We start from the raw sequence: 22,428 nt of genomic DNA on the forward strand, positions 1-22,428 counted from the left end.
CATGCCAGGAGGGGTGGTCATAATTACTAAGTACTTGAGCTAATTCCATGAGGAACAACTACTGCTAATGACTCTCAGGCGTGCTAGAATAATTGATACAAAAACCTGTTGAAGTGCAAAGCTACTAGGCTATTTGAAGTGCAGGAGAGAAAGAAAGCAAAATCTAAGGGAAAAACTGAAGGCAGACTTTCTGGCACCTGTAATAGTTTACCTCAGCTCTGCAGTTATCAGCACCTTTGGCCAGGTGTCAGCCCAATAAGCTCTGTAGTGCATATGATAACTACATAACACTATAGTACAAATAACTACATAGGCAGGGGCTCTAATCCCAATGCTGACAAGTAAGTGTGTGTGTGTGTGTGTGTGTGTGTGTGTGTGTGTGTGTGTGTGTGTGTGCGTGTGTGCGTGTGTGTGTGTGTGTGTGTGTGTGTGTGTGTGCATGTGTGTGTTTGTGTGTGTTTGTGTGGGAATTATATACTGTGTGAGTTATACCATTTTGAGTTGTGTACCACCCTGTAAACTTCCCATCACCCTACTTTACTAGGTCTGCTGATGTTATTCACCTTAGAAGTACCTTGGAAAGTATGTGAAATCATGTAAGCTCAGTGGCACGTCTGATAATTGCATAACACTATAGTAGAAATAACTAGATAGGTAGGGGTTCTAATCTCACTACTGGAAAATGTTTGTACGTGTATCATATACTATGTGGATTATACCATTTTGAGTTGCGTACCACCCTGTAAACTTCCCATCACCCTACTTTACTAGGCCTGCTGATGTCATTCACTTTAGAAGTACCTTGGGAGTAGGTGAAATCATATAAGCCCTGTGGCGCATCTAATTGTGTAATACTATAATACAAATAACTAGATAGGTAGGGGTTATAATCTCAATACTGGCAACTGTTCATGTGAGTGTTTCTGTGAGAATCATATACTGTGTGGGTTATATGATTTTGAGTTGTGTACCACCCTGTAAACCTCCCATCACCCTACTTTACTAAGCCTGCTGATGTCATTCACCTTAGAAGTATCTTGGGAGTAGATTAACTCATGTAAGCTCTGTGGCATGTCTGGTAACTGTGTAACACTATAGTAGTAATAACTAGATAAGTAGAGATTCGAATCTCAATACTGGCAACTGTGTGTGTGTTTGTGTGTGTGTGTGTGTGTGTGTGTGTGTGTGTGGGGGGGGGATCATATCTTGTTTGGCTGATACCATTTTGATGTGTGTACCATCCATGCCTGTTTACCACCTCCCAATGGCATTACTTTATATAGCATGGTAACGGCATCTGGCTCACATGCAGCAAGTTAAACCATTGTATAGGCCATACCAGTCCTCTGTACAGATGTCTATGGAATATCTAGGTATCTGCAACTTATATGTGGTCTGTGACCCTTAACAATGCCCATGTATGTGATATTTTTGCCAAATCGGTCACAGTGAGTGTAGTGACGCATATGCTAGCATCAGGTATCATACCTGACCGAAACAGCATGCTGATACAAAGTCTGCTACACTGTTAATTGTCCAGGCTTGTAGGAGCAATACATGACTCCACATGCAATTTCTGGTGGGTTATCTCACCATCCATGAAGGCATTCAGAACATTACGCATTGTAAGAGGTGGTGTGTTATGTCCCATGCATATAATCTATGTGGGGCATGTCATGTTTATGTAGTACTACAGTATATCAAAGTGGAAATGTAGGTTTACTAATCTGTCTATTGCCAGTTGTGTTTGTATCAGTCCTTACTGTGTGTATGCAAAGGATATACCATTTTGTCTCCCTGTTCCATCTGATGAACTCAGGAATACATACCACAAACCTTTCATACACAGTATCATGCATGCCCTCATCAACTGCATCAGGGTTGAGTGTATGGGAAAGTAATGGCAGGGCCAACAGATGCTGACAGATGAATCTGTTGCAGTTAAGTTAATGGCTATGCTTGTGAGGGACCTGCTGACAGTACTGCAGTAACCTATTCTGTATGTATGAGCCTGTGGTACTACACAACATTGAGCTGACATGTCTGAAGGCTACCTGTCTGTGACAAGGTGTATGTATGCAAGGTCACACTGTTGCATGCAGACACACCTGGTACATGTACATATAAAGCTGTACCTTGCCTCTGACATGGTCAGTGTATTTCCACTCTGCCATACTCCCTCTTGGGAAGGTCTGCAGGCCACAGCCTGCAGACATATAGACACCTGGAACACAAACAGAATACAGCATATCACCTACATTCAGTCAGTGATACTAACAACAATAATTCATCTTGGCTAAAAAGGTACATACACCTGTATGTGTACCCATAACAAATGCAAGCAGACAGTACATTACATAGTATTACATAGCTACACTGTACTATATTCACCCTGTGCATCAGACCCATATTAGCATGTCCCTGCATCGATGATATGGTTGACAGGGATGCGGCACAGGTATCATCATATGCACAGGGTCTGGTGTGGGTTTGCCAGAGGCCTAGGCTGAGCCATATGGTTGACATCATGTGTGTGTGTTTGGAGGGTTATTCAACAGATGGGTTGTGCAGAGGTGCTGTGTGTGCCTGGAGGTGACCTGCCTGTGATACAGATGTGTCTGTGTATGTATGCACACAGACACACCATGTGGCTCCCCTACACAGGGTTACATTGGACAGCTGTGGACCAAACAAGGCAGGGTGTCCAGTTCACTGTCTCCAGCCATGGACATGGGAACTGGTCCTGCCAGGGGTATCACTGACACCACCAGGTCCAAGGCCAGATGCAGTACTGCTTCCTGGTGGTGACTACTGTCTGCTGGATCTATGCCTCTGACAGGACCGGCCAGGGCCACGTGCCCATGGCCTGCTCCATTGTGATGTGGACAGCAACCTCCCTTCAGTAATACTGCTGTCACTGCCACTACAGGAGTGTGAAGGTGCACAGCCCCATGCACTCTCAGCTGTTGTTGGTGCTGACCTACGTCCATGTGACCAATGCCCATCTCCCACCACACGCTCTAGCACAGACATGCCATGGTTGAGAATTGCCAAGGTTTCACCCCACTGTGTATTCATGACCTCAGTATTTTGATGAGTGGAATCAACAAGGTCATGTGTGTTGCCACATAAATCAGGAAGAGTTTTATCCACCACCCTGAGTTTTTGTCTGGTGTGGCTTTCCCTATGTGCCTGTGCATCCATAACAGCCCAAAACATGCATTTGGTGAAACCTGCTGTGGTACTTACAACAGTGGCTTGACGAGCAGCAGTCCTCCTGCGAGCACACCTGTCCATCCACCTGTGTGGGACCTCACCTGCACTCTGGCTATGACCAGTGTCTACATTCACACCTGCCATAGTCACCATACTAGCCTGTTCCATGCCACCACCTGCCAACTGATCATCATCTGTGGCTGCTAGTGATGGGGTATGTGTGGGCATTGTTACAATGTGCGGGGATGGTGTGGACAAGAGTGGGATGCCAACCAATGGCATAGATTCAGCACCTGACAAACCCACCTGTACCTCACTATTCCTATCCTCATTGTCAGAATCTGCAGAGACAACGACATCAGTTTCCAAGTGGGAGGAACCCCAAATTCCACCACCACCTGTGAGGGGAAGACAACATATGTACATTAATACCTGCAATTTGAGGTTGGCTGGCACACACATGCAACATATGCACACACACATACACACACACACACACACACACACACACACACACACACACACACACACACACACACACACACACTTACAGGTGAGGTGGTACAAATCTGTTACACAGATGTCACATTACCCAAATGGTGACATGCATGACACACGGCCCGCAACATCATACATTGCAGTCAGTTTTACTAGATGTAACTAACAATATAGAGATGTGGGATACATGAGTAGTGTTAGTAGGTGATGGCCCTTCCCAGCACTGACTGCACCCTTGTACACATCATTGCTGTTCACCTGTATAGCACAGTAGCAAGCACTACAGAACATACCTCACAAATGTACAGATCCTTGCAGGATGTGTTGATGTATGGCTCATATGTTTGCTCTGTTTCTCATAACCCCTGTGTTTGTCTGATACATAACTGGGATGATCTGAGGAGTGATGCCACTAATTAATGACAAACATTTGAGTTTCAGACCTTCAAACCAGCAGTAAATGTATGGTCACACAATTCCTACTACACGACCAACCTTCTACGCATACAGTGGATATGATAAGTGTACACAACCCTGTTAACATCCATTTTCTTATAATATATAAGATGAGACTGCAATATTGCATTCAAATATATTACCCACCTTTCATGTGACATATAACCTGTGCAATCCAGTCGATAAACAAACAAATGTGTTACGTGTAAAATATAACGATTGAAATATGTACAATATGGTGGTTGCATAAGGGTGCACAACCTTCAAATGATACTTTGTTGAAGCACCTTGTAAGTGACTTACAGCATTCACTCTTCTTCGGAAGGTGTCACTCAGCATGGCATATCTTGATCTGGCATTATTTGGCCACTCTTCCATGAAAAGATCCCCCAATTCTGTCAGATTGCAAGGGCAGCTCATGTGCACAGCCCTCGTCACATCACACTGGGGTTTGACTATTGGCTTTAGGTCTAGGCTCTGGCTGGGCCAATCAGTAACTGTGAGTGTGTTCAGGTGGAGCCATTCTTAGGTAGCTTTGGATGTATGCTTTAGGTCTTTGTCATGTTAAAGGCTGACACCCATGCCCATCCTCAGCATTCTTGCGGACACCTGATGGATGTGGGCCAGATGTGAGTGTTATTTTGAACTGTTCAGAATTCCCACAAGCGTCTTCTGTGTGGAGACATGCGTGAATGGGTGTATCTTCATTGAAGGTTGTGCATTAGAGCTGGCAGCTCAGCATGTAAAAAATCTACTGCCAATCATTAGCGGACCAGAGTTCCACTGTGGTGACCCCTAACTGGGAAAAGCCAAAAGACACAACAACAACATGACTACAGGCACAGTTTTGGCTTTAGAACAGCATCCCCACAGCAGGCCAATGCCACCAGTGTGATTCACTATGGGGATGGTGGTCTTCGGGTGAAGAGAGGTGTTGCTTGTGCACCACATATACCTTTTGGTATTGTGGCTGTGAGGTCGATCCATAGTCTCATTACACCATAAAACATTTTCACACATGCCTTTGGGAGACTTGATGTGCTGTATTGCAAGTTGTATCCACCCCTGGATGTTTTTTGGTGTGGGGAAATTCTTCCATCTTCTGACTCTACCCCATAGGCCAGACTTATGCAGAATATGGGAAATCATTCTCCCATCTAACACAAAACACAAGTACTTGCAAGAGATTCCTGCAACACCCTCAGTGTGTCTGTATGTCTCCTGGCAGCCTCCCTGACCAGGTTTGGACATGTCCTTTCCTCAGTTTTGGGGGTATGTCAGGTTCTTTTCAACAGCATTGTTGTCCCATATTCAATCCACCTTTTGATGACTGTCTCCACTATGTTCCATGGTGTATGCAATGCTGTGGTAATGTTGTTGTACCCTACTCCTGAGTGATACCCTTGAAATATGAGATCCCTTTGCTGCTTTATAAACTGTCTACAAGCCATGGCTGTTGCTGTTGCAGGCAACTGAGCAAATGTCATGAATATCCTACTTGGACAGCAGACTGTTATTTGCTGCTGCTCAGAGTGCCTTTACGTGATGGCAGGTGTGTACCTAAGCATACTGAATGCTGTCAGTAAATCACAAGCTGCTGCAATACAATATTATCTGAAGGGTGTGCACACATATGCATCCAGCGTATTGCAAGGTTTGTATACTCCAAATTTGGTGCCCAGCAGATTGGTTGGTTTTACAAGTGAATTGTTTATGTTATGGGTCACATTATAGGTTCATAGGTTCATACTAGGCTATCTTCCCTAGGGCATTTATAAGCCTAGCCAGAATGTGTTTGGCTTTCGCCACCCATTTTAAATTTATTTTGCTATGCCCTTTTTCGAGGTTAGTATACTGTGCCTCTGTCTAACAGTGACACAGAAGTGATACCCGGGGTAAACCTACGATCTCCCATCCACTCATCAAGATTCCTCTTGAAGAGAGTCAATGAGGGATTCTGCCTAACCTGGACTGGGATTTTATTCCAGAGTGAAGGGAGCCTCTGGGTTATGAATCTGTCCCTCCAGCATGTCCTATTTATTTCAGTGCTGAGGTTCAAGTCTCTCGAGTGCATAGCTCGATGGGATTTGGATTTTCTGAGGTGCAGCATGTCCATTAATTCCGGGTTGGACATGGCTTTATACGTCAGGCACAGATCGCCTCTGAACAGGTGGTATGCCACTGAGTAGAGCTGGAGTTTCTTTAACAGGGCAGCATATGGCATCTGTTTGAGCCCTTTGATCCTCTTGGTGAGGTACTTTTGGGGTCTTTCCAGTTGCTGCAGGTGTCTGGTAAGGTACATACCAAAAGGGGCATTGTACTGAATTATGGGCCTGATGAGGGAAGAGTAAAGAGGCACGATGACCTCCCCTGATCTAGATGTGAATCCCTTCATGATTAGGTGGGCTATATAAAATGTTTTTCTAACCACTTTGGCCACGTGGTTGTCAAATGAGAGATTGCTATCAACTTGGGTCCCCAGGTCCCTAATTACTTCTTCTGTACTTAATGGATTACCACCTATGTGGTAATTTGTGGCACTTTGTTTTTGCCAAAGGGGATGACTATACACTTTTTGGCATTTAGCTTGAGGCCATGGCTCTGGCACAAGTTGTCTGTTTCTATGAGGCCCTTTTGGAGGATGCTTGTGTCGGCTGGAGAGTTGATTATGGCACCCAGTTTGCAGTCATCTGCGAACTTGGTCAGCAACAGTCTTCCCGTGTTGGCCTGTACCTCCGAGAAATATATACCGAACAAGAGAGGTCCCAGGACTGAGCCTTGTGGGATACCACTTGTAACTGGTTTGGAGTCTGACATGGCTCCAGCAATTCTAACCATGTGGGTTCTGTCCTTGAGCCAGTTTGCAATCCATCTAGTGACATAGGGGTTTATATTTAAGCTGGTGAGCTTATCTATAATGCCCGAGTGGAGTATTGTATCAAAGGCTTTTGCGAGGTCCAGGTAGGCCGTGTGGACCACCTTCCCCTCGTCAATGGTCTTGGTGACTGTTTCAAAGAAATCAACCAGGTTTAAGAGGCAGGATCTGCCCTTAACAAAGCTGAACTGGGTAGGATCCAGTGTCTGTAGGTCCCCAATCTCTTTATTTATGAGGTCCATGATGATCCTTTCCATAGCTTTGCAGACCAAGGTAGTCAGGCTTATGGGGCGATAGTTTCCAGAATCTGTTGAGGCACCACCTTTATGGAGAGGGACCACTGTTGCGGTACGCCACTCTTTGGGCACATATCTTGTAGTAAGGCTGAGATTGAACAGTAGTTTTATGTTTGGGTTTAGCTCTTCTTGGAGTTCATGTAGGACGCAGCCCGGGACACCGTCTGGTCCCATTGATGCTGTGTTTTTGCTTTGGAGAGGGGCTCTTACCTGAGCATCTGAGATGTCAGAGGGCAGCACTCTGCTGGGATAGATATTTGCCCTTTGGTGGGGGTTTGCTGAACCTGTCAGCTAGGATGTTGGCAATGTCTGTGGGTTCGGTGTATTTTTTGTCATTTTGGACTAATTCTGAGCATATCTGGGGATTACCACCCAGGTTCCTAACATAACTAAAGAAAGCCTTGTGATTATCCTTAGTGTCCTGTGCAATTTTTCTCTCGAAGCTGGCCTTAGACAATTTTATGAGTACCCGTAGTTTTTTGCTAATACTGATCAGTGATGCCTTCCCTTTTTGGGATTTTGCTCTATCATTTAGTAGCTTCCTCCTTCTATTGTATAGTTTGTTTCTGGCTGGGGTCCACCAGACAGGACGTCTGCCTTTGGAGGATTGGGTCTTGCTTTTATTTGGGATCGCATGATCCATGCATTCCTGAAGGTGTTCATAGAATGCGTTTATAAATGATTCTGCGGTCTGGGCTGTATTTTCCACAGGCCCAGGGGCTTTGAAGGATTCCACCTCGGTTTTGAGGAGTGTGAAATTTCCTTTAGAGAAGTTTTTCACTGTGGTTTTCTTGGCAGGGGGTGGGGTTGGGATGTGAATATCCAGTGAGATTAGTTTATGGTCTGATCTTACCAGTGAGGGATACACTTCTGGTCTGGAGCATAGAGTCCCCATGTTGGTGATGATCAGGTCCAGTATGTTTTCCCCTCTTGTGGGAGTGGTAACAAGTTGTTCCATAACATTTGAGTTTATACATTCTAGGAACCTTTGGGCTAGGGTGTTGGAGCTAGAGTAATGCTCCCAGTCTATGTTTGGGTAGTTGAAGTCACCCAATATAATGGTGTTTGGAGAGACCTTCATATTTTCCAGTGTTCTCAGGAAGGCCGAGTGGGGTTCCTGGGTTTGGGAGGGTGGTCTGTAGCAGGCTATAAACTGGAAGGCAGTTTTACCCACTGTTAGTTTCACATGGATAGTCTCTGATGCTTCATGCTTTGCCACCAACCTGGAGGTGTGGGTATCTTTGATGAATATCGATACTCCCCCTCTTTTTGTGGTTCGGTCCAAGTTTTGGGGCCAAAAAGCATGGTATGAGGTATAACCTGGTAGTGCTGGGGTGCTCTCGGGAGCCCTGAACCAGGTTTCTGTTACTGCACAGATATCGATGTTCTCCATGCTAAGGAGAGTTTTGAGTGCGTGCATCTTGAGGTTTAGACTTCTGGCATTGAGTAGCATTACTCTTAGTTTCTTATCCCTTGTGATACCTATGGAGGTTAGTTTGTCTTTTGAGCCTTGCCTAAAAAAGGCACTATGGGGGTAGCAAGAGTCTTTGCCAATATCCGAAAGCCCAGGGGTGACAGGTGCAAGCCGTCCCTAGCGAAGCATCGTGGCTTGTCGAGCATATCATCCCAGGCTGACAGGCATTGGATCCCCTTTGAATGACACCAGTACTTAAGCCAATTTTTGAAATTGATCATCTTGTCTTCATATTGTGGCATCATTCTTGGTGAGGGTAAGATGCTACTCAAGGTCAGGGTCATACCGGCCTGGGCTACATGCTCAGATAGCTCCTCTATGTTTCTTTTCATGTAGTCCAGGGAGGTATGTCTCAGGTCATTCACACCAGCATGGACAATGACTGAGTCATATTTGTACTTGCCTTGGAGTGACCTGAGTGCTTGTGTTATGTGGCGGATCCTAGCGCCCGACAGGCTGCTCACTGTAACCCTCTCCTTGTTCAGCCTGGTGAGCGGGACGTCAGTGTGCCTGACGATAGAGTCACCTATTACAAGTGTATCAGGTGTGTTGTTTAGTCTTAAGGGCTGTGACTGTTCAGCACACTGGCTTTGTGAGATATGTGTTGCATGTGTTTTGTTTTGGGGTAGCGGTTGCTTGAGTGTCTGCTTTGGAGGTCTCTGCTGCTTAGGCAGATCTTTATTTAGAGCCTCCGAGTATGTTTTTGTGTGATAATGTGTTTGGTTTGCTGTCGTGGTAGGTCTATGTGAGACTGGAATTGTAGTGAGTGTGGTTTCCTTCTCCTCCTGACTGGTTATGCCAGTACTGAGTTGAGAGAGCTTAGTCTCCAGTTTGGCTATATGGTTGCATCTCTCACATGTGTTGGGATTTGTTGGGAGGAGGAGAGGGTTGTCTGTGTACATGAGGCAGTTGTAACATTGCCTCAAGATTCCCAGATTCACCAGCTGGACCGGAGAGGAGATTGACAACTGACCTTTGGACATGCTAGAATAATATTGGGAATTCCTTTATAATTGAAAACAAGGGCCAGTGGGGAATGAGGGTGTAGTGCTTTTAATTTTTAGTGCTGACTTATATAATTGCTTTAGTGAGCAAGTGCCAGGTAACTTAAGTGCAATGTGTTACAGGTAACTTAAATGCAAAAACGACAAACAGTAACTTTCTTTCAAGTGAAACAAGTAAGCAATGCAGATATCACTAGTGATCCACAGAAGCACTGAGAAGCCGCGTATTAGGTGGAATTAGCATTCCAGGGAAATAACAAGCAAACAAACAACAAGCATATAAACAAAACTAGATTCAGCAGGCCTGGATCTAGTCTATGCTACAGCAAACAAGGTGTACCAATTTCAGTAAGATACAGTTCAAATATTCAGGCACTATAAACCTTTAATCAGAAATTCCCAGCTCAGAAGGGCAGAGTCCAGCCTCTTCTCCCACAAGAGTGCAGACCACGAACCTTCTTAATGTAAAATAACTGGCCTGAAGCCCAAGTGCTTAAACCAGAACTAATACACTTTAAGAATAACAGACACTGGGCTCTCAATCAGCAGTTCCCAACTTAGAAGGATGAAAGCTACCTGTCCTGCCACCACAGTGCATGCCACAAACCTTCCTAATGTAAAACAACTGGTCTGAAGCCCAAGTGCTTAATCCAAAAGACTTAGAATGATAGTTACACTTTAATCAAGTTACTACCAAGCAGTAATAAATACAATTGAATACTTTAGAGAATGCCTGGATTAGTGCTCAAGTTACACAAACAAAGCTAGATCCAGCAGGCCCGAATCCAGTCTATGCCACAGCAAACAAGGCGCACCAACTTCAGTAAGAATCAGTTCAGATATGCATGCACTATAAGCCTTTAACCAGAAATTCGCTCAGAAGGGCAGAGTCCAGCCTCTCCTCCTACAAGAGTGCAGACCACAAACCCTCTTAATGTAAAATAACTGGCCTGAAAGCCCAAGTGCTTAAACCATAATTAATACACTTTTAGAATAACAGACACTGAGCCCTCAATCAGCAGTTCCCAACCTAGAAGGAAGTAAGCTGCCTGTTCTGCCACTACAGTGCAGACCACAAACCCTCTCAGTGCAAAACAACTGGTCTGAAGCCCAAGTGTTTAAACAAAAAGGCTTAGAATGAGTTACACCAAGCAGTAATAAATGCAATTGAGTACTTTTAAGATGATGCAAAAGTAAAATAAAGTAGGTAGAAACACAAGTATAGTAAAAGCATATGAAATTTTTTTTTTTCTGAACAAGTGCTGAGATCAAAGAAACAGATTTGAGTGCTGAAACTAGAAAACTGGCTAGTTATAAGAAGAAAAACTAAGCTAGAAGGCTTCCCTCCAACACAGAAGGGCTTGGGGGCTCAGAAGCCTACAAATAGTCTATACCACTTAACAGGAAAGGCAGGAAACAAGCTTAGATTTTTTTTTCTTCTGTTTCCCAGATGCTCTCTTTGTACACAGTAGGAGTGCCTGAAATCAGAATATGATCTCACTGCACTCAGTTGAGTGAGCAAATGAGATGGGCCCAGAAGGAGTATCCAAGCACAAATTTACAAGAGGGGCGGGCAGTTTCAAGGCCACTAAGATTAACACCAAAACAAAAACAGAGAGGGTGGGTGGGAATTGAAGAGCAGAGTCAAAACTTCCAGTTCCGTTAATATTCCTGCAACACAGTTAAAATCAATTTAAATACTGTATTTTTTGAAAAAAAAAAGTGCAGATAAAGGTACTTAAATTCTCTTATACATCCAGTTGAATACAGCTAGTTCTTAGCCGGCCAAAGCTGAGGTTTTTAAGCAGAAAATATTTCACACTGTACCACTTAAATAGTTGGAAAACTTAAAGGTTGGAAAAGGTGTGGACTGACATATTGTGGTCTCAATTTGTATATATCACAAACACCTGGCATCTTAACAGGGGTGTGTGCACATTTTATATTCACCGTATAAGAGTAATGTCTCACATGTCCCTACCTTAGGCTGTTTGTCCCCCCATTTTGCTGGTCTCTGTCCAGATGTCTTGCACTGAGAGGTTGTGAGGTATGCTACAGGAATGTTACATTCTTTTCAGATAGGCCCCTGTGGTGACCACTGTGATGCAATGCAGTTAACCCCACCACAAGTGAGCATGCACATAAAGCAATATGGCTATGAGTGATAGTTGTGTGCATGGAAAATTGCATGCCCTTCACATGCCTGGGGTATTGCCAAACCCCAACAGACCAATTCCATACTCACCAGCTCCAGGCTTCTGTCCCATATGCAGACCAGAGGGACCTAGTTAGTTGTGGGAGAGAGACATTGTCAACAGACTCACATGTGGCATTGGTACAGGATGGATGCAGCATGTCTGCACATTTACAGTAAAACCCCCAATACTACACAGTTTGCTGTCCTTCACCATATATGTGCACTTCTATGCATTAGAAAACCCCATCCACAACTACAATCTGACCTGACACATGCATATAGATACTCTACAGATATAAGTATGTCTGCTACACTAGTCTACTAATCTCCACTGGGGCCTTACCTGCACGCTCCTTGTCCATTGTCTGGGTACTACTCACCTCCAGCATGTGGGGGTCTGTACCCTGATGTTGTATTGGGATGGGTGCCCCGAGGTTGGTGAGGACTCCTTGGTGGGTGTCAGTGGGGGCTGCATGGCTGGGCTCCCACCTGTGGCTGTGCAGTCCCTGGCCACTGCAGCAGCTCTTTGCCAGGCATGGCTTATGAGGTCAGTTGCATGATGCCGGACCTGCTCATATGTACATACGTGCAGGTCAACATCGTTTACCTTGTGGACAAGGTCATCCCACAGGGCGGTCCACTACCGCAGATGTTGCTGGCATCGGCCAAACAGTGTTGAATGTTGCTGTAGTATGGCTTTGATGATGATGTTGGCTTTAGCTGCTGAAAATGTCAGCCTTCTCTGGTGTGACATTGCACCTGGAAGACATAAACAGGGGAAACACATCACAGGACCCCATACATTTGGCAACGGTATGTGCAATACCTGCACATGTACCTTGAATACCAATAGCCACCACTCACATCCACATCATACCCCTTTAATCTATCAGCACAGTATCAGCTTTCATTCCACTCCTAGTCCTGATATGTCATATTCCTCCCAATGACTGCCAGTTAATTGCATAATTCTCTATTCCTCATTCAGGTCTGTGTAGATGGATGACATTGGCCATCTTCCATGTGGATAGGGTGCGGATGGTGCCAAGGCTTGGTGTGACTACAGTTTGTAATGGAGCTGGGCGCACATGCCTGAGTTATTGTAGGATGCGGACAGGGATGTTATCATGTCCCATGGATACTGACATTTTTTGCCTTTCAGTAGGCAATATGTACCTACTGCATGGTGATGACAGGAGGGGTATGGGTGCTGTGCATATCCACCTATAGTGATGCTGAGCCATGGGGCGTGAAGTTTGCCCTAACAGGCTGCCTCTAGCTATGTTGTGTGAGTATGTGGTCTGATTGACCACCATTACAGGTTGGGTTGGTTTGTTGCCTCTGAGATTGCAGACATATGGGAATATGGCCTTGTGGTTGGTCTTGGTGGATGTCTCCAATCTGTACTCATAGTTAGCCCTACAGTAATCCACCTGTGACCCCTACTTTGCCCTGTACAGCTAATATAGGGACAAAGGCTGTGGTTTGTGTATTGCTGCTGTCCAGCAAAGGGCATTACTCTACTTTGGTGGAGGCAGGTTTGACAAGTAAGGTATTGCTGACTCCATACAACTATGTAGGTGTTCATATAGCTGTTTTTAGTAGGCATGGACACAAAGTCATAACACAGTTGGACACCTCTCCAGTTTCAAAATGATAATCATGCTTATTGTTGTACCCATGGCTGTGGCAGGGCAATACAACAACCAGTAGCTGTAGAAATGTCACTCTGTTGGATGCACAGTAACTAAGATTACACACGTGTACAACATGTACAGCTTCTTTAACTGACATTTTGCATCCCATGTCTGTTGTTATGAGGCAGCCAGATACACCTACTCATACTGAGATGTGCACAGGTAATACCGCATATACATTTCTGTTCTATGTCAGTATGGCACACTGTATTAACACTCTTGCTGCCCAGTCATCCCTCTTAACATGCTAGAGCAGGACATCTATAGGACACCCCACATACATGGGGGAAAGGGGACAAAATTAGTGACACTGTCTTAATATTGCTGTAACACACTTGAGTCATTTGATAGCACAATAGCCTTTGCACTGACAGGCATACCCTGGAGGATGTACAACACTCATATGGCAGGAAGAGAGTAGAAAGGCTAGGAGTGTAGTAGTGAGGTAAGAACTTTTAATGTTGGCAGCATGACTGGTATAGGGACAAAGCTAGCTGATGTGATGGCCACGGTAAGGTTGATATATTGTGTGTGCAAGAGACCAGATGGAAGGGGAGTACAACTAGGTGTATGGAGACAGGTCACAATTGTGCTATCATGGTGTGGATGGGAGAAGGAAGGGGGTAGGAGTTATCCTGAAGGAACAGTATGCCAAGAGTGTTTTTGGAGGATGACATGAGGGTCTGATAGAGTGATGTTTATGAAGCTGGAAACTGATGGTGTAATGATGGCTGTTGTGAGTGCATATGCTACGCAAGTTGGTTGTGCGATGGATGAGAAAGAGAAATGTGAAGTCAGTTGGATGACGTGGTGATGACTGTACCCAAGGATGACAGAGTGGTGATTGCAGCAGATTTCAATGGGCATGTTGGTGAAGGGAACAGAGGGGATGGGGAAGTGATGGGTATGCATGGTGTTAAAGGAATGCAGATAGTGAGATGGTAGTGGATCTTGCAAAAAGGATGGACATGGCTGTAAGAAATACGTACTATAACATGAGGGAGGAGCATAGGGTGACATACAAGAGTGGAGTAAGATGCACACAGGTAGAATATATCCAATGGGGGAGGGCCAGTTTGAAGGAGATTGGAGACTGTAAAGTGGTGACAGGGGAAAGTGTATTTAGGCAGCATAAAATGTTGGTCTGTAAGATGTTGGTGATCAAGAAGAGGAGGAGTGTGAGGGCAGCACCAAGGATCAAATGGTGGGAACTGGAAAAGGGTGATTGTGAGGTGGAGTTCAGGGAAGAGTTAAGACAGGCATTAGGTGGCAGTGACAATTTACCAAATATCTGGGTAAGTATAGCAGAGCTAGTAAGGGAGACAGCAAGAAAGGTGCTTGGTGTGACATGTGGATGGAGGAAAGGGTACGAGACCTGGTGGTGGACTGAGCTGAGGAAGTACAGGACAGCATACAGAGAAAGAGGTTGGGGAAGAAGGAGTGGGATTATCAGAGAGATGAGGAAAGTAGACAGGAGTATAAGGAGATGAGGTGCATGGCAAAGAGAGAGGAGACAAAGGCTAAGGATGAGGCATATGATAGAGTTGTATGACAGGTTGGACACTAAGGAGGGATCAAAGGACTTGTACCGTTTGGCTAGACAGAGGGACTGAGCTAGGAAATATGTGCAACAGATAAGGGTGATAAAGGGTAATGAGAGAAACATACTCACAAGCAAGGGGACTGTGTTGAGCAGATGAACAGAGTACTTTGAGAGGCTAATGAATGAAGAGAATGAGACAGAGAAGTTTGGATGATGTGGGTATGGTGAATCAGAAAGTGCAATGGCTTACCAAGGAGGAAGTAAGGATAGCTATGAAGAGGGCGAATACTAGAAAGCCTGTTGGTCCACATGACAAACCTGTGGAAGCCTGAAGGTGTTCAGGGGAAATGGCAGTGGTGTTTATAACCAGATTGTTTAATGATATCTTGGAAAGTGAGAGATTGCATGAAGAGTGGAGAGAAAATGTTTGGGTACCGTTTTAAGAATAGGGTTGATGTGCAGAGCTGTAGTAACTACAGAGGGGTAACATTGATCAGTCACAGCATGAGGTTATGGGAAAGAATAATGGCAGCTAGGTAAACAGGGAGGTGATGAGTAGTGGTCAGCAGTATGGTGTCACGCCAGGAAAGTGCACTACAGATGCAATGTTTGCTCTGAGAGTGCTGATGGAGAAGTACAGAGGAGGTCAGGCATTGCTTTGTGTCTTTCTGGACTTAGAGAAAGCATATGACAGGGTGCCTAGAGAGGAGTTGTGGTATATATGAGGAAGTCGTGAGCGGCAGAGATATATGTAATAGTGGTGCAGGAAATGTACGAGAGTGGTGTGACATTGGTGAGGTCTGTGGTGGGAGTGATGTATGTGTTTAAGGTGGAGGTGGGATGACATCAGGGATCAGCTGTGAGCCCTTTCTTATTTGCAATGGTGATGGACATGTTGACAGACAAGATCATACAGGGGTCCCTGTTAACTATGATGTTTGCAGATGACATTGTGAACTGTATTGAGAGTAGGGAACAGATTTAGGAGAACCTGGAGAGGTGGAGATATGTTCTACAGAGGCAAGGAATGAAGGTCAGTAGAACTATGACAGAATATCTATGTGTGAATGAGAGGGAGGGTAGCAAAATATTGAGGATGCAAGGAGTAGAGTTGGCAAAGGTGGATGTGTTGAAATGATTGGGATCAACATTTCAGAGTAATGACGGCTTTGGAGGACAGGTGAAGAAGAGAGTGCAGGCAGGATGGAGAAGAATGTCAGGAGTGATTTGTGACAGAGTGCCAGTAAAAGTGAAAGGGAAGGTCTACAAGAGGGTAGTGAGGCCAGCTATGTTATATGGGTTGGAGACAGTGGCATTGACAAAAAGGCAGGAGTCAGACCTGGGTGTGGCAGAGTTACAGATGTTAGGATTTGCGCTGGGTGTGATGAGGGTGCACAGGATTAGCAATGTGTATATGAGAGGATCCGCTCATGTTGGACGGTTTTGAGACAAAGCCAAAGAGGGAAGATTACATTGGTTTGGAAATGTGCTGAGTAGGGATGATGAGTATATTGAGAAAAGGATGGTAAGCATGTAGCTACCAGGTAAGAGGAAAAGAAGGCCTCAGATAAGGTTCTGGAAGTAGTGAGAGTCGACATGCCGGTGGTTGGTGTGACAGAGCAAGATGCAGAGCACAAGCAGAAATGGAAACAGATAATCCACTGTAGCAACCTCTAATAGGAACAACCACAGGAAAAACAATGAGATGTTGTAATGTCACTCTTCACAGATTTGCCATGGATTTGCCAGAAATAACACAACTCTGAGTAAATGACTAGAAATATGAGGTACACATATGGTCAGTGTGCATAACACTGGACAGTTGCATCGTATGAGCTCAGTATATCACATGCAGTTCATCACACACATCTGCAACAGTACTTTACTATACAGATGCCATGTATAGATCTCTCACATGTCTGAGACAAACAAGTATACCATAGTTGTATTCACAAGTAAGACACAGATATGTATGACATTCCATTAGCTGGCCTAGCATTGCCACAGTCAGTATTGTTCAACACACATACTCCAGTACTAGTCATATGTGAGACATCCTTTCCTGGTGTGACCCAGAGGCCTGACCCATGATCTATGTCACTGCAGACAGACCCAGATGCTATGGCCATCTGTTCTAATCAGCAATATATCAGTACAGCAAGTCTTGTTAAGACATATATGTTAAACTTACTACTTCCCATTCTTACATACCCCCTACTGCAGTCCATTACATGCTTACTTGTTTGACATACCTTTTTTTCCAAGTGTAGGTGGTTATATCCTGCTAGTTTTTGCATTTTTTACCAATGTCTCTCTCTCTCTCTCTCTCTCTCTCTCTCATATGGATGTAGGGTGTACATCTGTTTTGCATAGGCAGCTTGCCATTTGTATGTAATGCTTATGAGCAGCTGATGGCCTGTGCACCAATTGGTGCCCCCCCAGTTGCTAATTGCATGCAGAACAGCTGTGTTGTTATTCATATAGCCAATAGAATGGCAGCACACTCCTATAATTGAGTACTTCAAGTGGGCATTGGCCCTTTTCCTTGCCTGTGAGGAGAACTTCATGGATGTGTGTGAACAATAGCATCACAGTGGGTATTTGGAAATAACTCTTACAATGAAAATTGTGGAGACAGGCCAACAAAATGGAGGGGAATGTTCCAGATTTAAGGACAGAATGTAAGTATTGCTGTTATACATTTGGATTAATGCTAGTCTATCAGGGTTTGTTTGGACATGGAGTTTCTGCATGATTTTAACTCTGACAGTGTTATGTGTTTTTCATATCTCTCAACTGTAGGGCTATCCACAGAATGTCCACAGTTTGGACTCCTATGTTTGGTGTGTTCCTCAAACATTATTTGTCTTTGGAAAATCAGCAGCAAACTCTGGGGATTGTAGTCAGTAACTACTAACATCTTTCTTTCCCTGAGCATCGTTGGCTGTTGGGCGTCTGGAGATAGAGGCTTATCCTGGGACTAGTGGTCATTTGTTAAACCCAAGCAAACTTTTTTTTCCTGCCTACCATCCTCCTGGAAATAAAGGAACCTCAACAACTGAGCCCATACCCTTCACTACCAAGAGAAACCGACTTACTATGAGACTTTAATAGTGGTCATTTGTTAAACCCAAGCAAACTTTTTTTTCCTGCCTACCATCCTCCTGGAAATAAAGGAACCTCAACAACTGAGCCCATACCCTTCACTACCAAGAGAAACCGACTTACTATGAGACTTTAATGTATGTTCAGTTTCCTTATTTGACCAGACTTAATCTATTACTGTATCTCAGGTTAAGCGTCCCTCCTGAATTACCGGCAGCCTACACATATCCCATCCCCACATAGAACTCCATTTAATTCCTTTTTATATCTACCTCAACTATTTCTGTTTGCTAGCACATCACAATACAACCTCTTTTCCCCAGTTGTGAATAGCCCCCTACACTGGTGTCTGTCCCTGCAATTACTCCACTGGCCACAAGGTGGCACCCTTACTATTTTTTCTGCTGCTACATCTCTTTTTCCCATTCCCAGACTTATCTTCTGCCCCCCTTAACCTTTCACATCTGTCCTTTCATTGAAACTTTTTCCAGAACTGCATTTTAGCCTACCCTATCTTACCTTACCTTGTTTCTTCTGATTCTAGCTGTTCTACAAACTTCATTTCTACACATTAGCTGACTAATACACTTTCCCTACCTCACTGACTTACCTGTTAATTCTTCCCATTCACTGATTGTTTCCTGCTGTACTCCACTCTCTTGTGCCTTACTGCAGGGCTTTTGGTTTCTCCTCTCCGTTTGCTTAAACTAAGCTGTTTCTTGTCTTAATTATAACTCCTCACACTGTTACTCATTCTCCTATTCTTTATAATGCTCTCTAGTCTTGTTTTTCTCCTAGCTTATAATCTACTATCCCATCCTACTTACACTCATTTATCTGACCTATACTGCTACCTCTTTTCCCCTCCTCTATTACATACTCATTCCCACAATCCTGTAAGGATACTTACTAACATGTAATCTCCTCCCTATGACTTAAATCGAGGCTACTCCCCTATTCCCTCCTCCACGTCTACTTTTAACCTTTAAATACAACCCCTACCCACTGACGCCATCTTTCTTTCCCTGAGCATTGTTGGCTGTTGGGCGTCTGGAGATAGAGGCTTATCCTGGGACTGTGAGTAATTGTTTGAAAGTGTATTATAACTATCAATTGCACTGTTTTATGCCAGTAATGAAGTCGGATCATAAATGCAGTCTTGAAGTCTATGTGTACTGATTGACCTTTTAAGGTTTTCCTTTGAATGGCTGACTTATACAACACACCTGTGAGTGCTATTTCCTACTTTTCTGCCTGATATATGATATTCCGCTTCTCCATGCATGAGTATGTATTAGCGAGTCTCCATATTGCGTGTCGTTGTTATTCCCTTCCTGATATTATGTAAATAATGCTGTTAAATTACTTGAAACTGTTTAGCGTACATACCTGGACTTGTTTAGATATGCATAGATGACTGCCTTTGATAAGGGTTGTTTACACTAATGCAATGTTCCTTGACTTAATTCAGAAGGAAGTTTTACTAGTGCTTATTGTATATAACCCTGTATCCACTGTGTAAAGGCTGAGTTCCACCTGAAACCTTTAGACTTTACTACATAACATTGGCTTTTCAGTTTAGTGTTAACAGGGTAGCGTGGGCTTACAAACCCTCGGCATCTTTGTATATCCACAGAAGTCTCGGGCTGCTTAATCGCACACCCCAACCTGAGTTACGACTGGAATACTTAGCGTCGTTAGTGGGTTTCTACTGTGTACCTCATAATTACAATCGCGTAGTATCTGCCAATTTAAAGATTATTTACTGTGTTAAGTCATACATACCATCTAAATCCCTTACGATTACTTAGAATTGCTACCTGACACTCTGTAAGGTACTTGAACTACATCGCCTTGCTGCTTTTACAGAGTCCTACCTTTATAGCTAACTTTCTTTATTTTACTAGTAAAGCTAGATGCTTAAAGTATTTCTTCATTGTGGCCAATATCTAATACTGTAAGTTCTACATTACAAACCAGCTTTAAATTCTGTTTTTGGCCCGTGTAGCGTGAGTGCGGGGGCTTGCAATACTTATTGCATCATTGAATTACAATATGAGAGTTAGGCTGCTTAATCGCTGAGCCCTAACTGTAAATCTAGTCGTTTACTGAGCTGTGATGGCTAGACTTCAGGGAACCCCTAGTCTTTAATGTGGAAATAACACATGTGAATAGCAGGTATTTCCTATTGGAATTTGCTGAGTCCCATCTCTGACCCTTAATCATTTATTAATAACGCTATCTGTTTCCTCTATTTGGTAATATATCCTTAAAACTCTCATTTACTTTCTATTTGGAATATTAGAGGTTTTTAACTGTGTTTTTCACTGAAATTATCCTACCTAGCTTAATATTTTGAGCCCCCTCAGAAATCTAAACTTACAATGTGTGACGCCAGATTTCACTAACGACCAATTATTTATATTTCTCTCCATTACAATGAACATATAAGGTTGAACCCTACATTTGAATCTAAAAAACTGTTACACAATGCTTAGCCATACAAAGTGAACTATCTGTCTTTCTAATTGTTGTATGTTCTAGATAGGTTTGTTTTCTTCTCCATTGTTGAATGTTTTGTACCAAGGATTTAGCGCTGATGTTACTGAGAAATGCTGATGTACTGTAAGTTATCTTGCTTCCAATCCTAGCTCTAATTCACTCACTATCTCTCTCTCTTTTTACCTTATAACAGAGTGGTCATTTGTTAAACCCAAGCAAACTTTTTTTTCCTGCCTACCATCCTCCTGGAAATAAAGGAACCTCAACAACTGAGCCCATACCCTTCACTACCAAGAGAAACCGACTTACTATGAGACTTTAATGTATGTTCAGTTTCCTTATTTGACCAGACTTAATCTATTACTGTATCTCAGGTTAAGCGTCCCTCCTGAATTACCAGCAGCCTACACATACCCCATCCCCCACATAGAACTCCATTTAATTCCTTTTTATATCTACCTCAACTATTTCTGTTTGCTAGCACATCACAATACAACCTCTTTTCCCCAGTTGTGAATAGCCCCCTACACTGGTGTCTGTCCCTGCAATTACTCCACTGGCCACAAGGTGGCACCCTTACTATTTTTTCTGCTGCTACATCTCTTTTTCCCATTCCCAGACTTATCTTCTGCCCCCCTAAACCTTTCACATCTGTCCTTTCATTGAAACTTTTTCCAGAACTGCATTTTAGCCTACCCTATCTTACCTTACCTTGTTTCTTCTGATTCTAGCTGTTCTACAAACTTCATTTCTACACATTAGCTGACTAATACACTTTCCCTACCTCACTGACTTACCTGTTAATTCTTCCCATTCACTGATTGTTTCCTGCTGTACTCCACTCTCTTGTGCCTTACTGCAGGGCTTTTGGTTTCTCCTCTCCGTTTGCTTAAACTAAGCTGTTTCTTGTCTTAATTATAACTCCTCACACTGTTACTCATTCTCCTATTCTTTATAATGCTCTCTAGTCTTGTTTTTCTCCTAGCTTATAATCTACTATCCCATCCTACTTACACTCATTTATCTGACCTATACTGCTACCTCTTTTCCCCTCCTCTATTACATACTCATTCCCACAATCCTGTAAGGGGATACTTACTAACATGTAATCTCCTCCCTATGACTTAAATCCGAGGCTACTCCCCTATTCCCTCCTCCACGTCTACTTTTAACCTATAAATACAACCCCTACCCACTGACGCCATCTTTCTTTCCCTGAGCATTGTTGGCTGTTGGGCGTCTGGAGATAGAGGCTTATCCTGGGACTGTGAGTAATTGTTTGAAAGTGTATTATAACTATCAATTGCACTGTTTTATGCCAGTAATGAAGTCGGATCATAAATGCAGTCTTGAAGTCTATGTGTACTGATTGACCTTTTAAGGTTTTCCTTTTGAATGGCTGACTTATACAACACACCTGTGAGTGCTATTTCCTACTTTTCTGCCTGATATATGATATTCCGTTTCTCCATGCATGAGTATGTATTAGCGAGTCTCCATATTGCGTGTCGTTGTTATTCCCTTCCTGATATTATGTAAATAATGCTGTTAAATTACTTGAAACT

The 22,428-nt window shown here is 43.6% G+C and overlaps 1 long non-coding RNA gene across 1 annotated transcript in view; it reads right to left on the bottom strand.

The window, feature by feature from the left end:
* LOC122804621 overlaps positions 1–22,428 on the bottom strand; it is a 399,814-nt gene that overhangs the window by 152,703 nt on the left and 224,683 nt on the right. The gene's annotated exons all lie outside the window — the stretch shown is intronic.

The sequence above is a fragment of the Protopterus annectens genome, chromosome 6.part0 (assembly GCF_019279795.1).
Source record: "Protopterus annectens isolate FY-2018-M chromosome 6.part0, PAN1.0, whole genome shotgun sequence".
NCBI lineage: Eukaryota > Metazoa > Chordata > Ceratodontiformes > Protopteridae > Protopterus > Protopterus annectens.